We start from the raw sequence: 15816 nt of genomic DNA, 5'->3' as shown, positions 1-15816 counted from the left end.
TCCCGGATCCATATTATATGAAGAGAAATATCGGCTAAGTCCAGGATCCATATTATATGAAGAGAAAAATCGGCTAAGTCCAGGATCCATATATAATAACCTAATAATCGGCTAAGTCCAGGATCCATATTATATGAAGAGAAAAATCGGCTAAGTCCAGGATCCATATATAATAACCTAATAATCGGCTAAGTCCAGGATCCATATATAATAACCTAATAATCGGCTAAGTCCGGGATTGGGTCTGTCAGAAATACACTTCCAAGTTACCACACAAGCAAGCAAGATGGCCTAGTGATGGATCCATATGACATGAAGAGAAAAATCGGCTAAGTCCCAGATTGGGTCTGTCAGAAATACACTTCCAAGTTACCACACAAGCAAGCAAGATGGCCTAGTGATGGATCCATATGATATGAAGAGAAAAATCGGCTAAGTCCCAGATTGGGTCTGTCAGAAATACACTTCCAAGTTACCACACAAGCAAGCAAGATTGCCTAGTGATGGATCCATATGATATGAAGAGAAAAATCGGCTAAGTCCCAGATTGGGTCTGTCAGACATACACTATCAAGTTACCACACAAGCAAGCAAGATGGCCTAATGATGGATCCATATGATATGAAGAGAAAAATCGGCTAAGTGCAAGATTGGGTCTGTCAGAAATACACTATCAAGTTACCACATGAGCAAGCAAGTTACCACATGAAGAGAAAGCCGGCAAAGTCCGGGAATGTTACCACATGAACTGGAAAATGGGCAAAAACCTACCTTCACAGGGAACGTGAATAACTAAGGCTGTAGACATCGGATCGACAAGCCAAAGACTGATATGGAAAGGAAATGAGTAGTACTAGCTTTCCTGAGAGTTGCAGAGCTTAGACTGCATATGAACGGAAGTTATTGAGCGTCAAAGTCAGAAAAGTTGCCCGAAGGAACACAAGTTCCAACTTAGAGCATGAATACCGCCTAGACGGTAAGAGGTACGGCCAGGCTGAGGAATAAGGAAATGTTGGCCAACATGTTCCCTAACTATCCCCCGAAGACCGCAAAGCAATCCAACATCAACCAAGAAAGTTATAGCCCGATCAAGGAAACACCTACTTTGCACCGATATTGCACCAAAGACATGTACCAAGCACCTTCGGTTGCATACCTGCAGGGGCTTACCATAGTAGGCCATGGAAGACCGATATACCGAACATAATCACTTTCTATCTCCTCGGGTGTTTGAGATAGCGCTTTGCGGTACAAGAACGAAAGTTAGACTATATCTTGGTGCATCTTTTTGCCCAAGATCACAAGACCCTATCTACCAAGGCAAGAAAGTTGTGTGGGGACAAAATGTCCAAAAGTGCCCAAAGTGGCACACTTGAACCATATATTCGAGAAAAACACAAGTGTGGGCCCGAGCTAGCAAGTTGAAATGTTCTGACCGTCAGTAGCCCTAGTTGAGGTGCACTTATCATTATATGAGGCCAACGTGCCAGCTAGTCTCTAAAGGGGCGATATTGGTGTTCCAAGGTTTGTACCCAATTGAGGAAAAAACAGGGTAAGGTACGGTGTACCGCGAATAACTCGGGCTATAGATGTCCGATCGATGAGTTTGGCATATGTATGGAAAGGTCTCGACGAGACCTAACTACCCTGAAAGTATGAAGGCAAAGACTTGAATGACCGGGAAGTTATTAAGTGCACAAGTGGTAAAGTTGCACCAAAGTCCATGTTACCCGAAGTGGTACATGAACACCCAATATTCGACCAAAACACAAGTTTAGAGACGAGCTAGCGAGCTACATTGTTCAGACCGTCAGTAGCCCGCATCAAGACACGCATTTCATTATATTGAGCCTAGCCGCTAGCTCGACTCGAAGTCGGTCATATGGTTGGTTGATGGTTTGGACCGACCACGTGGTGTACCAAGGTGATGTACCTTTCATGAATTAAAACTCTGGCTGTATGGCACTGAGCGACAAGCTAAGGTGTGATTTGGAATAGTCTTGAGTGGGACTATTTAGGAAAAATGCGAACAAAAAATCACAAAGTCCTTGGGCGAAGCTATTAGCGAAACATAGAGCAAATTGGTACCAAAAACTATGGAAATGGGACTTGAGTCAAAAATAACCGCAAGTTGGAGAAGAGATAGCAAGCTTGCGTAGAACATTTATAACTAGTGCGTGGTATGACCAACAAAAATGTATATGGGGCCAAGGCGCTGGCTGGCCTCCAAAGTGGTGATATGGGCGATTCAAAGTTTGTACCCAAGTATGAACAAGTATGGTGAAAACAGGGTAAGGTACCAAGTACCACGAATAACTCGGGCTGTAGATGGCCGAGCAAGACAAAAGGCATACCGTTAGAAAGGTCTTGGGGAGACCTATCTACCCTGAAAGTTTCATGAGGCTGAGTTGAAAGACCACGGAGATATAAGGTGATGATGGGCCGATTCGGGGACCAAGTCGCAGGAAATGGCACTTGGTCAAAATCACCCTTGGAAGGTGAATACCGGCTTACCGGTAAGAGATAGCGACTTGGTGTAGAATATTCATAAGTTGGACGTCGGAAGACGCAACTTTCATTATATGGGGGCAACCCGGTCAGGGTGCTCCAAGTCGGTCGTTTGGTTGGTTTATGGTTTGGGCCAACCACGTGGTGTACCAACATGAGGTACCTTTCATGAATTATGACTCGGTCAGTTTGCCACCGAGCGACAAGCTAAGGTGTGATTTGGAATGGTCTTGAGTGGGACTATCCAGGAAAAATACAAATAGAAAATAAGCCTGTCCATGGCCAAAGCTATTAGTGAAACATATAGCAAAATGGGTCCGAAAACGAATGAAATGGGACTTGGACCAAGAATAACGGCAAGTTGGAGAAGAGATAGCAAGTTGGCGTAGAACATTTATATTTTGGACATAGTATGACCAACAAAAAAGTATATGGGGCCAAGGTGCTGGCTGGCCTCCAAAGTGGAGATATGGGCGACACAAAGTTTGTACCCAAGTACGAACAAGTATGGAAAAAAACAGGGTAAGGTACCAAGTACCATGAATAACTTCGGCTGTAGATGGCCGAGCGAGGCAAACGGCTCACCGTTGGAAAGGTCTTGGGGAGACCTATCTACCCTGAAAGTTTCATGAGGCTGAGTTGAAATACCACGGAGATATTAGGTGATGATGGTCCAATTCGGGGACCAAGTCGCAGGAAATGGCACTTGACCAAAATCACCCTTGGAAGGTGAATACCGGCTTACCGGTAAGAGATAGCGACTTGGCGTAGAATATTCATAAGTTGGGCGTGTAGAGACGCAACTTTTATTATATGGGGCCAACCCGGTCAGGGTGCTCCAAGTCGGTCGTTTGGTCGGTTTATGGTTTGGGCCGACCACGTGGTGTACCAAGTTGAGGTACCTTTCATGAATTATAACTCGGTCAGTTTGCCACCGAGCGACAAGCTGCGGTGTGTTTTGGAATGGTCTTGAGTGGGACTATCAAGGAAAAATACCATTCGAAAATCAGCTTGTCCATGGCCGAAGCTATTAGTGAAACATATAGCAAAATGGGTCCAAAAACGAATGAAATGGGAATTGGACCAAGAATAACGGCAAGTTGGAGAAGAGATAGCAAGTTGGCGTAGAACAATTATATTTGGTGCATGGCATGACCAACAAAAAAGTATATGGGGCCAAGGTGCTGGCTGGCCTCCAAAGTGGAGATATGGGCGATCCAAAGTTTGTACCCAAGTATGGCAAAAACTGGTAGAGGTACCTTTCATGAATTACTGCTCAGGCTGTATGGCACTTAGCGGGACGCTTGGCTCTGGTATGGAATAGTCTTGAGTGGGACTATCAAGGAAAAATACGAACAAAAAATCACCATGTCCACGGACGAAGGTATTAGCGAAACTTAGAGCGAAATTGCGACCAAGTCGCTGGAAATGGCCCTTGGACCAAGTATACCGTCAAGGCGGTACGAGATAGCGAGTTGACGTGGAATATTTATAAGTTTGCCTCCACGAGACGAAAGTTTAGTTATATGGGGCCAACCCGCTCAGGGTTGTCCAAGTCGGTCATATGGCTGATCGAAATTTTCGACCAAGTACTGAGAAAACAGGGTAAGGTACCGTGTACCTCGAATAACTTCGGCTGTAGATGTCCGAGCGAGGCGAACGGCATAGCGTTGGAAAGGTCTTGAGGTGCTCTAGGCATCCTGAAAGTATGAGAAAGCTACCTGGAAAACTCGTGGAGATATTAGAGAAACATAGGGCCCAAAAGATACCAAGTCGCAGGAAATGGGCCCTCCAAGAACACCCTAAAATCCCAATTACGGCTAAGTTGCAGGCCAGCTAGCGAAGTGAAATGTTCTAGGCATAACTAGAACACGTTAAGGCGCAACTTTTTGAATAAGAACTTTTTTCGATATCTGGTCCCCAAAGGGGGGATATGGGCGATCCAAGGATTTTTCCAAGTTTCGGTACTTTTTACGGTATCGCTTATAGCTCCGGCTGTATGCAAGCAAATGACAATCTAAGACATGATTTGGAAAGGTATTGAGTAGTACTAACTTACGTTAGAACACAGCGAAGCGCTATCGGTTCATGGCAAGGCCGATATAAGCAGTCAAAGATGAAAAATGTTGACAAAATGAACAAAAATTACCTTGGTACGCGAATAGCGGCCAGGGATGAAGAGGTACGAAGATGGTGTAGAACAATTATAATTAGGGCTTGGTACGTTCTAAAAGTTTGCCGAAGACCGCAAAGCGCTCAGACCCATAGAAAGTGGCCATTTGGGCCGAACAGTGCGTGCAAAGAGGTGAAAATGCAAAAATTGCACTTTGGGGGGCGATTTGCGGGGGGAAGGAGGGGTCGGAGGGCAAAATGTCTCTTGACTAAAAAGTCTTATCTCGTCGAGATCTACAATATTGCCGAAGACCGCAAAGCGCTAGCTCGCAATCGAAAAATCGAGATTTTGAAAATTTTCTAAGTCTTTGGCTCCCTAAGGAAAAGTTTCAAAAATCACGTTTGTCCCCAATTTTGAAGGGGAAGGAGTCGGTTCCGGGGCATGGTGTCTTCGGCAAAAAGTCTTATCTTTTTGCGTACTTTCGACTAGTTCAATAAAAATTTTTGACCCAAAAATTGTTCGGCGGACCCCTAGGTCGAAAAACCCGAAAAAAGTCGAAAAAAGTCGAAAATGTCGAAAAACGAGAAAACCTCATATTCGGACTCTACACGAGCCCCAGATATTGAAAAGTGAAATCCGCGGTCGATTTGGAACAAAAAATTTACCTAGGCAAAGTTGTATGGAGGTAGGGACCCCTGAGAAAAAAGTTTGGTCCCGAGGCTCCTTGGACCACCAAGTCCCTAGGTCGGACCAAAATCGGAAAAAATCCGACCAAAGTCGAAAGTGTCGAAAATTTTAAAAAACCCCTTTTGGGGCCCTATGGCCTCCCTAGATAATGAAAAGTGAGGTCCGCGGCCGATCCGGAAGAAAAACTTGACCTAGGCAAACTTGTATGACGGTGGGGACCCGAAAAATTTCGATGAGTGTAGTTTAGACAGGCCGGAAAATGTATCGGAGGTCCGTATCAAGGGACGTCTTTTAGTTCTATGGGGTGGTGGTCGTCGAACAAAGTCGCCTAGGTCGACCACCAGAAAGACCAGTCGTGTTGTAATGGATGTTTTGACCACTTTACTAGGGAAACCTAGTACGTCGAAGCAAATTTGGGGTTCGAGATGTGTTGGTGAAAGTTGGTCCAACCTAGGTGTGCTTGGTGGAGGTTGACCATGAAAGTAGAGCATGATGGGAATGACCATAACTTTGGTTCTAGATGTCGGATCGGTACACTTTCGGCAGTTTTGGAAAGGTGAAGGCCTGCTCTAGCTATGTATCCTACCAAGCTGAGCGCCTACTAGTGAGCCGGAGGAGGTATTAAGGGTCAAAGGCAAAAAGGGGTACCCTAAAGTGCATGTGACCAAGAAAATGGGAAAAACGGTATCGCCTATAGCTCAGGCTGTACGGCTCGGATCGGTAAGCTTGGATATGCGTTGGAAAGGTCTTGACGAGCGCTAGCTATGTGTCCTACCAAGCGAAGCGCTAGGTGTTGAGCAAGTCGGTCATATTAGAGGGCAAAGGTGAAAAATGGTGGTTTAGAGGCGAAAATTCACCTTATGATCGAAAATAGCGGGCGAACGATAAGAGCTACGAACACGGCGTAGAACAATCATAAGTACGTTATCACAAGACCTAACTTTGGCCAATATAGAGCGAGAAGATCGGAGGTACCCAAGAGGGTGATATGGCTGGTTCAATGTTGGACCAAAACGAGACTTGAGAAATGGGTTGAAACACGGTATCGCGAATAACTCAGGCTGTATGGAACGGATCGACAAGCTAAGATCAGTGTTGAAAAGGTCGAACCGAGCGCTAACTATAATCCCAAACAACCGAAGCGCTAAGTGTTGAGCAAAACTGAGTTATTAAGCGACAAAGTGGAAAAATAATACCAAAATGGCCAAAAATCACACAAGACCAAGAATACCGAGCAGGCGGTAAGAGATAGCGGGTTGACGTAGAATACTTATAAGTTTGCCTCTACGAGACCTAAAAGTCGGCCATAGAAAGCGAGAAGATCGGACCACTCTGGAAGGGTGATACGAGTGGTCAAAAATTGGCAAAAATGAAACATGGCTAAAATGGATTTGACTTGTGCACCGTATAGCTCCGGCAGTATGGCATGGATTGTTAAGCTAGGATATGTTTTGGAAAGGTAACACCCAGCGCTAGATACGACTTGAAGAAAGCAAAGCGCTAACTAGCATGATTTGGAAGTTATTAAGCGTCAAAGTCGAAAAATGTTACCAAAATTGAAACTCGAGTACATTGGGCCAAAAAGTACAAGTTGTGAAATTTGGACTTACGAGTAAAATACCGAGCAGGCGGTAAGAGATAGAGACTTGGTGTAGAACAATTATATGTTGGGCATGTTATAACCTATATTTGGCCCGAACATAGTGACGAGATCGGTGGTACCCAAAAGGGTGGTACAGGTGTTAGATGGTTTTCCCAGAGCATAAGCTCCACATGATATGGAAAACGGGAAACATCATAACTTCGGCTGTATGGCATGGAATGGAACGAACAAGGTATCGATGAAAAGAGAAAAGGTAGCGCTAACTATAATTTCTACCAAGCAAAGCGCTAGCATGTGACCGTTTGGGTGTTATTGTGAGTCAAAGTCAGAAATTGTTACCACGAGAGGCGAAAATCCGACTAAGTCCATGAATACCGGGCTGGCGGTAAGAGATACGGCTTGGCCGTAGAACATTTATAAGTTGGCCAATACAAGACCTAAGTTTCGTCCATAGACGACAAGAAGATCGAAGATACGTGAAGGTGAGATATGGGCGTCCCAAAGTGGGCCTTTGAAAAAGTGACAAACTTCCCTTATAACAGCATACACCAAATATCTCTGGCTCTATGGCACCGAATAAGAAGTTGAGCTCAGCGATAGAAAGGTGATAGTCAGCGCTAAATATCATACGAACAGAGTGAAGCGCTAAAGGGAAAGGATCTTGGTGATATAAGGTGACAAAGTCGAGAAAAGTTGCCTCAAAATCATGAAAAATGTGAAAAATTGGCTAAGTCCCGGGTGCCTTAAGGGCAGGTTGATCGAATGTACCGAGCTGGCGGTACGAGATAGAGACTTGGTGTAGAACAATTATATGTTTGGCATGGCAAGACCTACATTTGGTCAATACAAAGTGAGAAGATCAAAGAAACCCGTAAGGGTGATATTGGTGTCCAAAGGTAAAAAGCACTAAGTCTTGGAAAACTTATATGAAGAAAAAGGACCCTGATGGGTCATATAGGATGGATCGAAAAATCGGCTAAGTCCCAAAATGGGGATGTCAGAACTACACTCAAAGGTTACCACACCAAGCAAGGCAAACTTATATGAAGGAAAGGACCCTGATGGGTCATATGGTATTTTACGAAAAATCGGCTAAGTCCCAAAATGGGGATGTCAGAACTACACTCATGTGTTACCACACCAAGCAAGGCAAACTTATATGAAGGAAAGGACCCTGATGGGTCATATGGTATTTTACGAAAAATCGGCTAAGTCCCAAAATGGGGATGTCAGAACTACACTCAAATGTTACCACACCAAGCAAGGCAAACTTATATGAAGCAAAGGACCCTGATGGGTCATATGGTATTTTACGAAAAATCGGCTAAGTCCCAAAATGGGGATGTCAGAACTACACTCAAATGTTACCACACCAAGCAAGGCAAACTTATATGAAGCAAAGGACCCTGATGGGTCATATGGTATTTTACGAAAAATCGGCTAAGTCCCAAAATGGGGATGTCAGAACTACACTCAAATGTTACCACATCAAGCAAGGCAAACTTATATGAAGGCAAGGACCCTGATGGGTCATATGATATGGATCGAAAAATCGGCTAAGTCCCAAAATGGGGATGTCAGAACTACACTAAAATGTTACCACACCAAGCAAGGCAAACTTATATGAAGGCAAGGACCCTGATGGGTCATATGGTATTTTACGAAAAATCGGCTAAGTCCCAAAATGGGGATGTCAGAACTACACTCAAATGTTACCACACCAAGCAAGGCAAACTTATATGAAGGCAAGGACCCTGATGGGTCATATGGTATTTTACGAAAAATCGGCTAAGTCCCAAAATGGGATGTCAGAACTACACTCAAATGTTACCACACCAAGCAATGCAAACTTATATGAAGCAAAGGACCCTGATGGGTCATATGGTATTTTACGAAAAATCGGCTAAGTCCCAAAATGGGGATGTCAGAACTACACTAAAATGTTACCACACCAAGCAAGGCAAACTTATATGAAGGAAAGGACCCATATGGGTCATATGGCATTTTACGAAAAATCGGCTAAGTCCCAAAATGAGGATGTCAGAACTACACTAAAAAGTTACCACATCAAGCAAGGCAAAGTACCTAGGTGAACCCTAGGAAGAAACACGGACCAAGTCAGATGGCCTAAGTCAAGAGAACAAGTGACCTAGGCAAAGTTGTATGACGGTGAGGACCCTGAAAAATCTGGTTAGTGTAGTTTAGACAGGGGAGGTTTTTGGGTCGGCTGAACCTCCTTATTTTGGGTTTTGACCTCCTCAAGAAGCTACACCTAGGCAAACTGCCTAGGGTGAAAGTGCGAAGACCAATCGAATAGTAAGACAAGTTTTGACCGATCGCCCTAGGCAAGCTTGTATGAAGAAAGGGACCCTATGGGTCATATGGAAATACATGAAAAATCGGCTAAGTCCCAAAATTGGGATGTCTGAACTACACTAAAAAGTTACCACATCAAGCAAGGCAAAGTACCTAGGTGAACCCTAGGAAGAAACACGGACCAAGTCAGATGGCCTAAGTCAAGAGTGCAAGTGACCTAGGCAAAGTTGTATGACGGTGAGGACCCTGAAAAATCTGGTTAGTGTAGTTTAGACAGGGGAGGTTTTTGGGTCGGCTGAACCTCCTTATTTTGGGTTTTGACCTCCTCAAGAAGCTACACCTAGGCAAACTGCCTAGGGTGAAAGTGCGAAGACCAATCGAATAGTAAGACAAGTTTTGACCGATCGCCCTAGGCAAGCTTGTATGAAGAAAGGGACCCTATGGGTCATATGGAAATACATGAAAAATCGGCTAAGTCCCAAAATTGGGATGTCTGAACTACACTAAAAAGTTACCACATCAAGCAAGGCAAAGTACCTAGGTGAACCCTAAGAAGAAACACGGACCAAGTCAGATGGCCTAAGTCAAGAGTACAAGTGACCTAGGCAAAGTTGTATGGCGCTGAGGACCCTGAAAAATCGGGTTAGTGTAGTTCAGACAGGGGAGGTTTTTGGGTCGGCTGAACCTCCTTATTTTGGGTTTTGACCTCCTCAAGAAGCTACACCTAGGCAAACTGCCTAGGGTGAAAGTGCGAAGACCAATCGAATAGTAAGACAAGTTTTGACCGATCGCCCTAGGCAAGCTTGTATGAAGAAAGGGACCCTATGGGTCATATGGAAATATACGAAAAATCGGCTAAGTCCCAAAATTGGGATGTCTGAACTACACTAAAAAGTTACCACATCAAGCAAGGCAAAGTACCTAGGTGAACCCTAAGAAGAAACACGGACCAAGTCAGATGGCCTAAGTCAAGAGTACAAGTGACCTAGGCAAAGTTGTATGACGGTGAGGACCCTGAAAAATCTGGTTAGTGTAGTTCTGACAGGGGAGGTTTCTAGGTCGGCTGAACCTCCTTATTTCGGGTTTTGGCCTCCTCAAGAAGACAGACCTAGGCAAACTGCCTAGGGTGAAAGTGCGAAGACCAATCGAATAGTAAGACAAGTTTTGACCGATCGCCCTAGGCAAGCTTGTATGAAGAAAGGGACCCTATGGGTCATATGGAAATTCATGAAAAATCGGCTAAGTCCCAAAATTGGGATGTCAGAACTACACTAAAAAGTTACCACATCAAGCAAGGCAAAGTACCTAGGTGAACCCTAGGAAGAAACACGGACCAAGTCAGATGGCCTAAGTCAAGAGTATAAGTGACCTAGGGAAAGTTGTATGACGGTGAGGACCCTGAAAAATCGGGTTAGTGTAGTTAAGACAGGGGAGGTTTCAGGGTCGGCCAGACCTCCTTATTTCGGGTTTTGGCCTCCTCAAGAAGACAGACCTAGGCGAACTGCCTAGGGTGAAAGTGCGAAGACCAATCGAATAGTAAGACAAGTTTTGACCGATCGCCCTAGGCAAGCTTGTATGAAGAAAGGGACCCTATGGGTCATATGGAAATACATGAAAAATCGGCTAAGTCCCAAAATTGGGATGTCAGAACTACACTATAAAGTTACCACATTAGCAAGGCAGACTTGTATGAAGAACGGGACCCTGGTGAAAGTAGCAAATATCCCAAACCGAACATGAATATTATACACACAAGAGTACGAACATAAAGGAACACGGACCAAGCGTGCCGAGAGAATCGGTACTATAGAGCCCTCGTGGTTCTACACAAAGACTTTATGTTAGGGGTTCAAGCCCCATAGTACTCAAACGGTGACAGTAGCAAATATCCAAAAACGAACTGGAATTTACATTCTGTTGGTCATGCGGTCGTCCAAAGGGGTCTAGTATCCTGGGATGACAAGCATCACGGGCACAGTCTCGTATCAAAACAGTCGAAGAGGCCCGCGAAAGCTTGCTTTCCATGGCTATGCGATGCACAAATTGAGTTTCTCCGTAGTTATACACAGCGCACAGGTGAAAGTAGCAAATATCCCAAATCGAACATGAATTTTATACACACAAGAGTACAAACATAAAGGAACACGGACCAAGCGTACCGAGAGAATCGGTACTAGAGCCCTTGTGGTTCTACATTGAGAGCCCTCGTGGTTCTACATAGATACTTTATGTTAGGGGTTCCAACCCCATAGTACTAGAACGGTGGAAGTAGCAAATAAACCGAACGTGGAATTTACTTTCTGATGGTCATGCGGTCGTCCAAAGGGGTCTAGTATCCTGGGATGACAAGCATCACGGGCACAGCTCGTATCAAAACAGTCGAAGAGGCCCGCGAAAGCTTGCTTTCCATGGCTATGCGATGCACAAATTGAGTTTACTCACCGTAGTATAAAACGAACGAACCGAACCTATCCGAGTAGGGATAATGGGCGCAGTAACATACTTCTGTGACCCAGCGAGAGTTGAACGAGGTGACATGAACTGTCAGTGGCTTATATCAGATGGGATACATACATGAGATTGCTTTCAAATCTACACTCGAAAACCTAACCAAGTAAAAGCGAACGTGGGGAGGATTCGAAACTGGTAACGAAATCTTAAGCTGGAAAGAGTCATCACTATGGATACATATTATGCGAAACCAATCAAGTGCTCATTACTGATCCAAAACCGAAGAGCACTAGTGAACACCTTAATCTCACCCTAGTTCACATCCAAGTGATCGACCACGTGTGTGAAGCAAAGACCAATCGAATTCCTCAATGGACCGAACACTATGAACAAATGGCCAAAAACGTTATAACTATCCAAACATACTACTATCTAGCGAAAGTCATCACGATGGAACCATACCATGATCTTTAACCTATAGCGCTCACCATATTCCTACCCAGAGTGCAAGTGAACAGATTGCCCACCCTTACCCAGTTCACAACCACGTGATCGACTAACATACCGAGGTTACCACAAGTCAAAGTTATACGTTTAAAGCGCAAGACCAATCGAAAACCCCGAAAGCAATCTCGACCCAAAATGTATTATCCGTGAGTGTAGTCGAGTCTCGTACTCGTCATCTGTAATCGTCGGATAGAATATCCAGTACACGGTTGTCTTTCCAAATGAAATCTACATACAGAACTCGCTCTTGGCAAATGGGTGGCAATGGCGCAATCAGGAGCGAGTTCCCGTCCGGGTGCCAAGTGATTGGCAAATGTCTGGGGGAAAGCAACCATATATTGATTTGTCTGTTAGTGTACTGGGTGTTTGAGGTATGTAGTATCCACGCTTGGTTGGGTGTGTCAGAGGACCATGGCTGCGTTCACAACCCCAATTGGGGTACATCGGGAATGATTTTGTGGAACCGATGTGCCCGGCACACACTAAGTTTTGTTGCAAGTTAATAGTGTGCCATGTCCGGGGGGGTTGTGATTAAACTCTGGTGAATTGCGTACTGTGGTGATTGGGGTATGAAAGCCCCGCAGTTGCAATGATCGGACGCGCCTAGCGTGTCCTTTAGTTGATGGTAGGGAAATGAAGGCCCTTGTCAGCTCACCTAAGTATTCATGGAAGTTTGGCATAAGGTCGCTGTGGTAGGGGTATGAAGGCCCCGTCAGCGCATGCACAATCGGGCGCACGTGCGCTTAGCGGAGTCGAATGCCGCTCAAGTGCCTGTCCGGTGCATCGGGTGTGTGTGATACGAGGGCAATGAGGTTCGCACGGGGGCTCGCCTCCCGTGTGCTACCGGACTTGACAACATATAGAACGTGGTGTTTGCTCCTCCGGGTGCAATGGGACAATGAACATTCGAACGCAAAGTCGGAATTCTGGTTGATCCTACCAGTAATATACGCTCGTCTCAAAGGTTAAGCCATGCATGTCTAAGTACAAACAGATTTAATGTGAAACCGCATAAGGCTCAGTATAACAGCTATAATTTACGAGATCATCAACCTAGTTACTTGGATAACTGTGGAAAATCTAGAGCTAATACATGCAACATGCCAGGACCCTCGCGGGAACTGGTGCACTTATTAGTCAAACCAATCGCGGGTTCTCCGTGTCATTGAGTTGAAGTCTGGATAATGATGCTGATCGTATGGTCTCGCACCGACGACAGATCTCGCAAATATCTGCCCTATCAACTATGGATGGTAGTATAGAGGACTACCATGGTTGCAACGGGTAACGGGGAATCAGGGTTCGATTCCGGAGAGGGAGCCTGAGAAATGGCTACCACATCCAAGGAAGGCAGCAGGCGCGTAAATTACCCAATCCCGGGACGGGGAGGTAGTGACGAGAAATAACAATATGAAACTCTTTAATGATGTTTCATAATTGGAATGAGTAGAGCATAAATCCTTCTACGAGGATCAAGTGGAGGGCAAGTCTGGTGCCAGCAGCCGCGGTAATTCCAGCTCCACTAGCGTATATTAAAATTGTTGCGGTTAAAACGTTCGAAGTTGATACTTGTCCAACACAGTCCGGCTCCGCCGACCCGGTCAACCCGTGGTCGGTGGGCCAAGTCGGAATCTGGTTGCGACTCAATGGTGTGGTAGGGCACCAAGTCTGTGTCATGGTGTGCCCTTCAACGGGTGCAAGTGTAACATAGAGCTCGACCGCTCACGTTTACCTTGAACAAATTAGAGTGCTTAAAGCAGGGTGCCCAAACGCCCTAGAATAATCTTGCATGGAATAATGGAATACGACCTTGGTCTAATCTTTCATTGGTTTGTACTCAGACCGGAGGTAATGATTAACAGAAGTAGTTGGGGACACTAGTATTACGGCGCGAGAGGTGAAATTCGTAGACCGTCGTAAGACTAACTAAAGCGAAGGCATTTGTCAAGGATGCTTTCTTTAATCAAGAACGAAAGTTAGAGGATCGAAGGCGATTAGATACCGCCCTAGTTCTAACCGTAAACGATGCCAACTAGCAATTGGGAGACGCTACAACCAGGTGCTCTCAGTAGCTTCCGGGAAACCAAAGTCAGGTTCCGGGGGAAGTATGGTTGCAAAGTTGAAACTTAAAGGAATTGACGGAAGGGCACCACAATGAAATGGAGCTTGCGGTTCAATTTGACTCAACACGGGAAAACTTACCAGGTCCGAACTTATGGAGGTGAGACAGATTAATAGCTCTTTCTCAAATTTAAGGGTAGTGGTGCATGGCCGTTCTTAGTTCGTGGATTGATTTGTCTGGTTAATTCCGATAACGAACGTGACTCACATATGCTAACTAGAACGCAGTCAGCGTTAATGCGTCGATGCCGATTGGAACGGGTTAGGACCTTTCGGTGGAGTATGACCTGACACCTTCGCTGTTCGTGTGCGCAAGTGCACTTACGGTACGCTGCTTAGCAGGACAATTTGTGTTTAGCAAAATGAGATCGAGCGATAACAGGTCCGTGATGCCCTTAGATGTTCTGGGCTACACGCGTGCTACAATGTGGGTAGCAGCGTGTCTCCTATTCCGAGAGGAACGGGAAATCACTCAAATACTCACTTAGTAGGGATTATGGATTGCAATGGTCCATATGAACTCGGAACTTCTAGTAAGTGCTGGTCATCAGCCAGCGTTGAATACGTCCCTGCCCTTTGTACACACCGCCCGTCGCTACTACCGATGGATTATTTAGTGAGGTCTTTGGAGATGATCGTTCGCTGGATCCTCGTGAACCGCGTCTGCTTTATCGAAGTTGACCGAACTTGATGATTTAGAGGAAGTAAAAGTCGTAACAAGGTTTCCGTAGGTGAACCTGCGGAAGGATCATTAGTGGCCAAGTGATCCTTCCAGAAGTCCGAACCTGCGGGTTGAGACTTCGGCACAAGTTGCCATTTGATAATTGACGAAACACTATAGAAGTCCGAACCTGCGGGTTGAGACTTCGGCACAAGTTGCCATATGATAATTGACGAAACACTATAGAAGTCCGAACCTGCGGGTTGAGACTTCGGCACAAGTTGCCTTATACATGACTTCGAACAAATACACAAGTCCGAACCTGCGGGTTGAGACTTAGGCACAAGTTGCCTTATACATGACTTCGAACAAATACACAAGTCCGAACCTGCGGGTTGAGACTTAGGCACAAGTTGCCATATGAAAGTTGACGAAACACTAACAAGTCCGAACCTGCGGGTTGAGACTTAGGCACACGTTGCCTTATACATGACTTCGAACAAATACACAAGTCCGAACTTGCGGGTTGAGACTTAGGCACAAGTTGCCTTATACATACATTGGCCAAATAAACAGAAGTCCGAACCTGCGGGTTGAGACTTAGGCACAAGTTGCCATATTATATTCGATCAAACACTAAGTAGTCCGAACCTGCGGGTTGAGACTCAAGACCGTAACAAGATGTCACTATACAAGTCCGAACCTAAGGGTTGAGACTTAATGCGATCTAGATACCAAGTTGACATCCAATACCTGTTGAGCAAAACCAAAGATTCCCTGTTCTCGAATGAATACACTATATAACAGGGAATCATGAAGAAATCAAGCAAGCGTGAAACAAAGTCATCA

Source organism: Anopheles coustani, assembly GCF_943734705.1.
Source record: "Anopheles coustani chromosome X unlocalized genomic scaffold, idAnoCousDA_361_x.2 X_unloc_46, whole genome shotgun sequence".
In the NCBI taxonomy this organism is placed as follows: Eukaryota; Metazoa; Arthropoda; class Insecta; order Diptera; family Culicidae; genus Anopheles; species Anopheles coustani.
The sequence above is the reverse complement of the archived record's forward strand: the minus strand, read 5'-3'. Positions refer to the sequence as shown.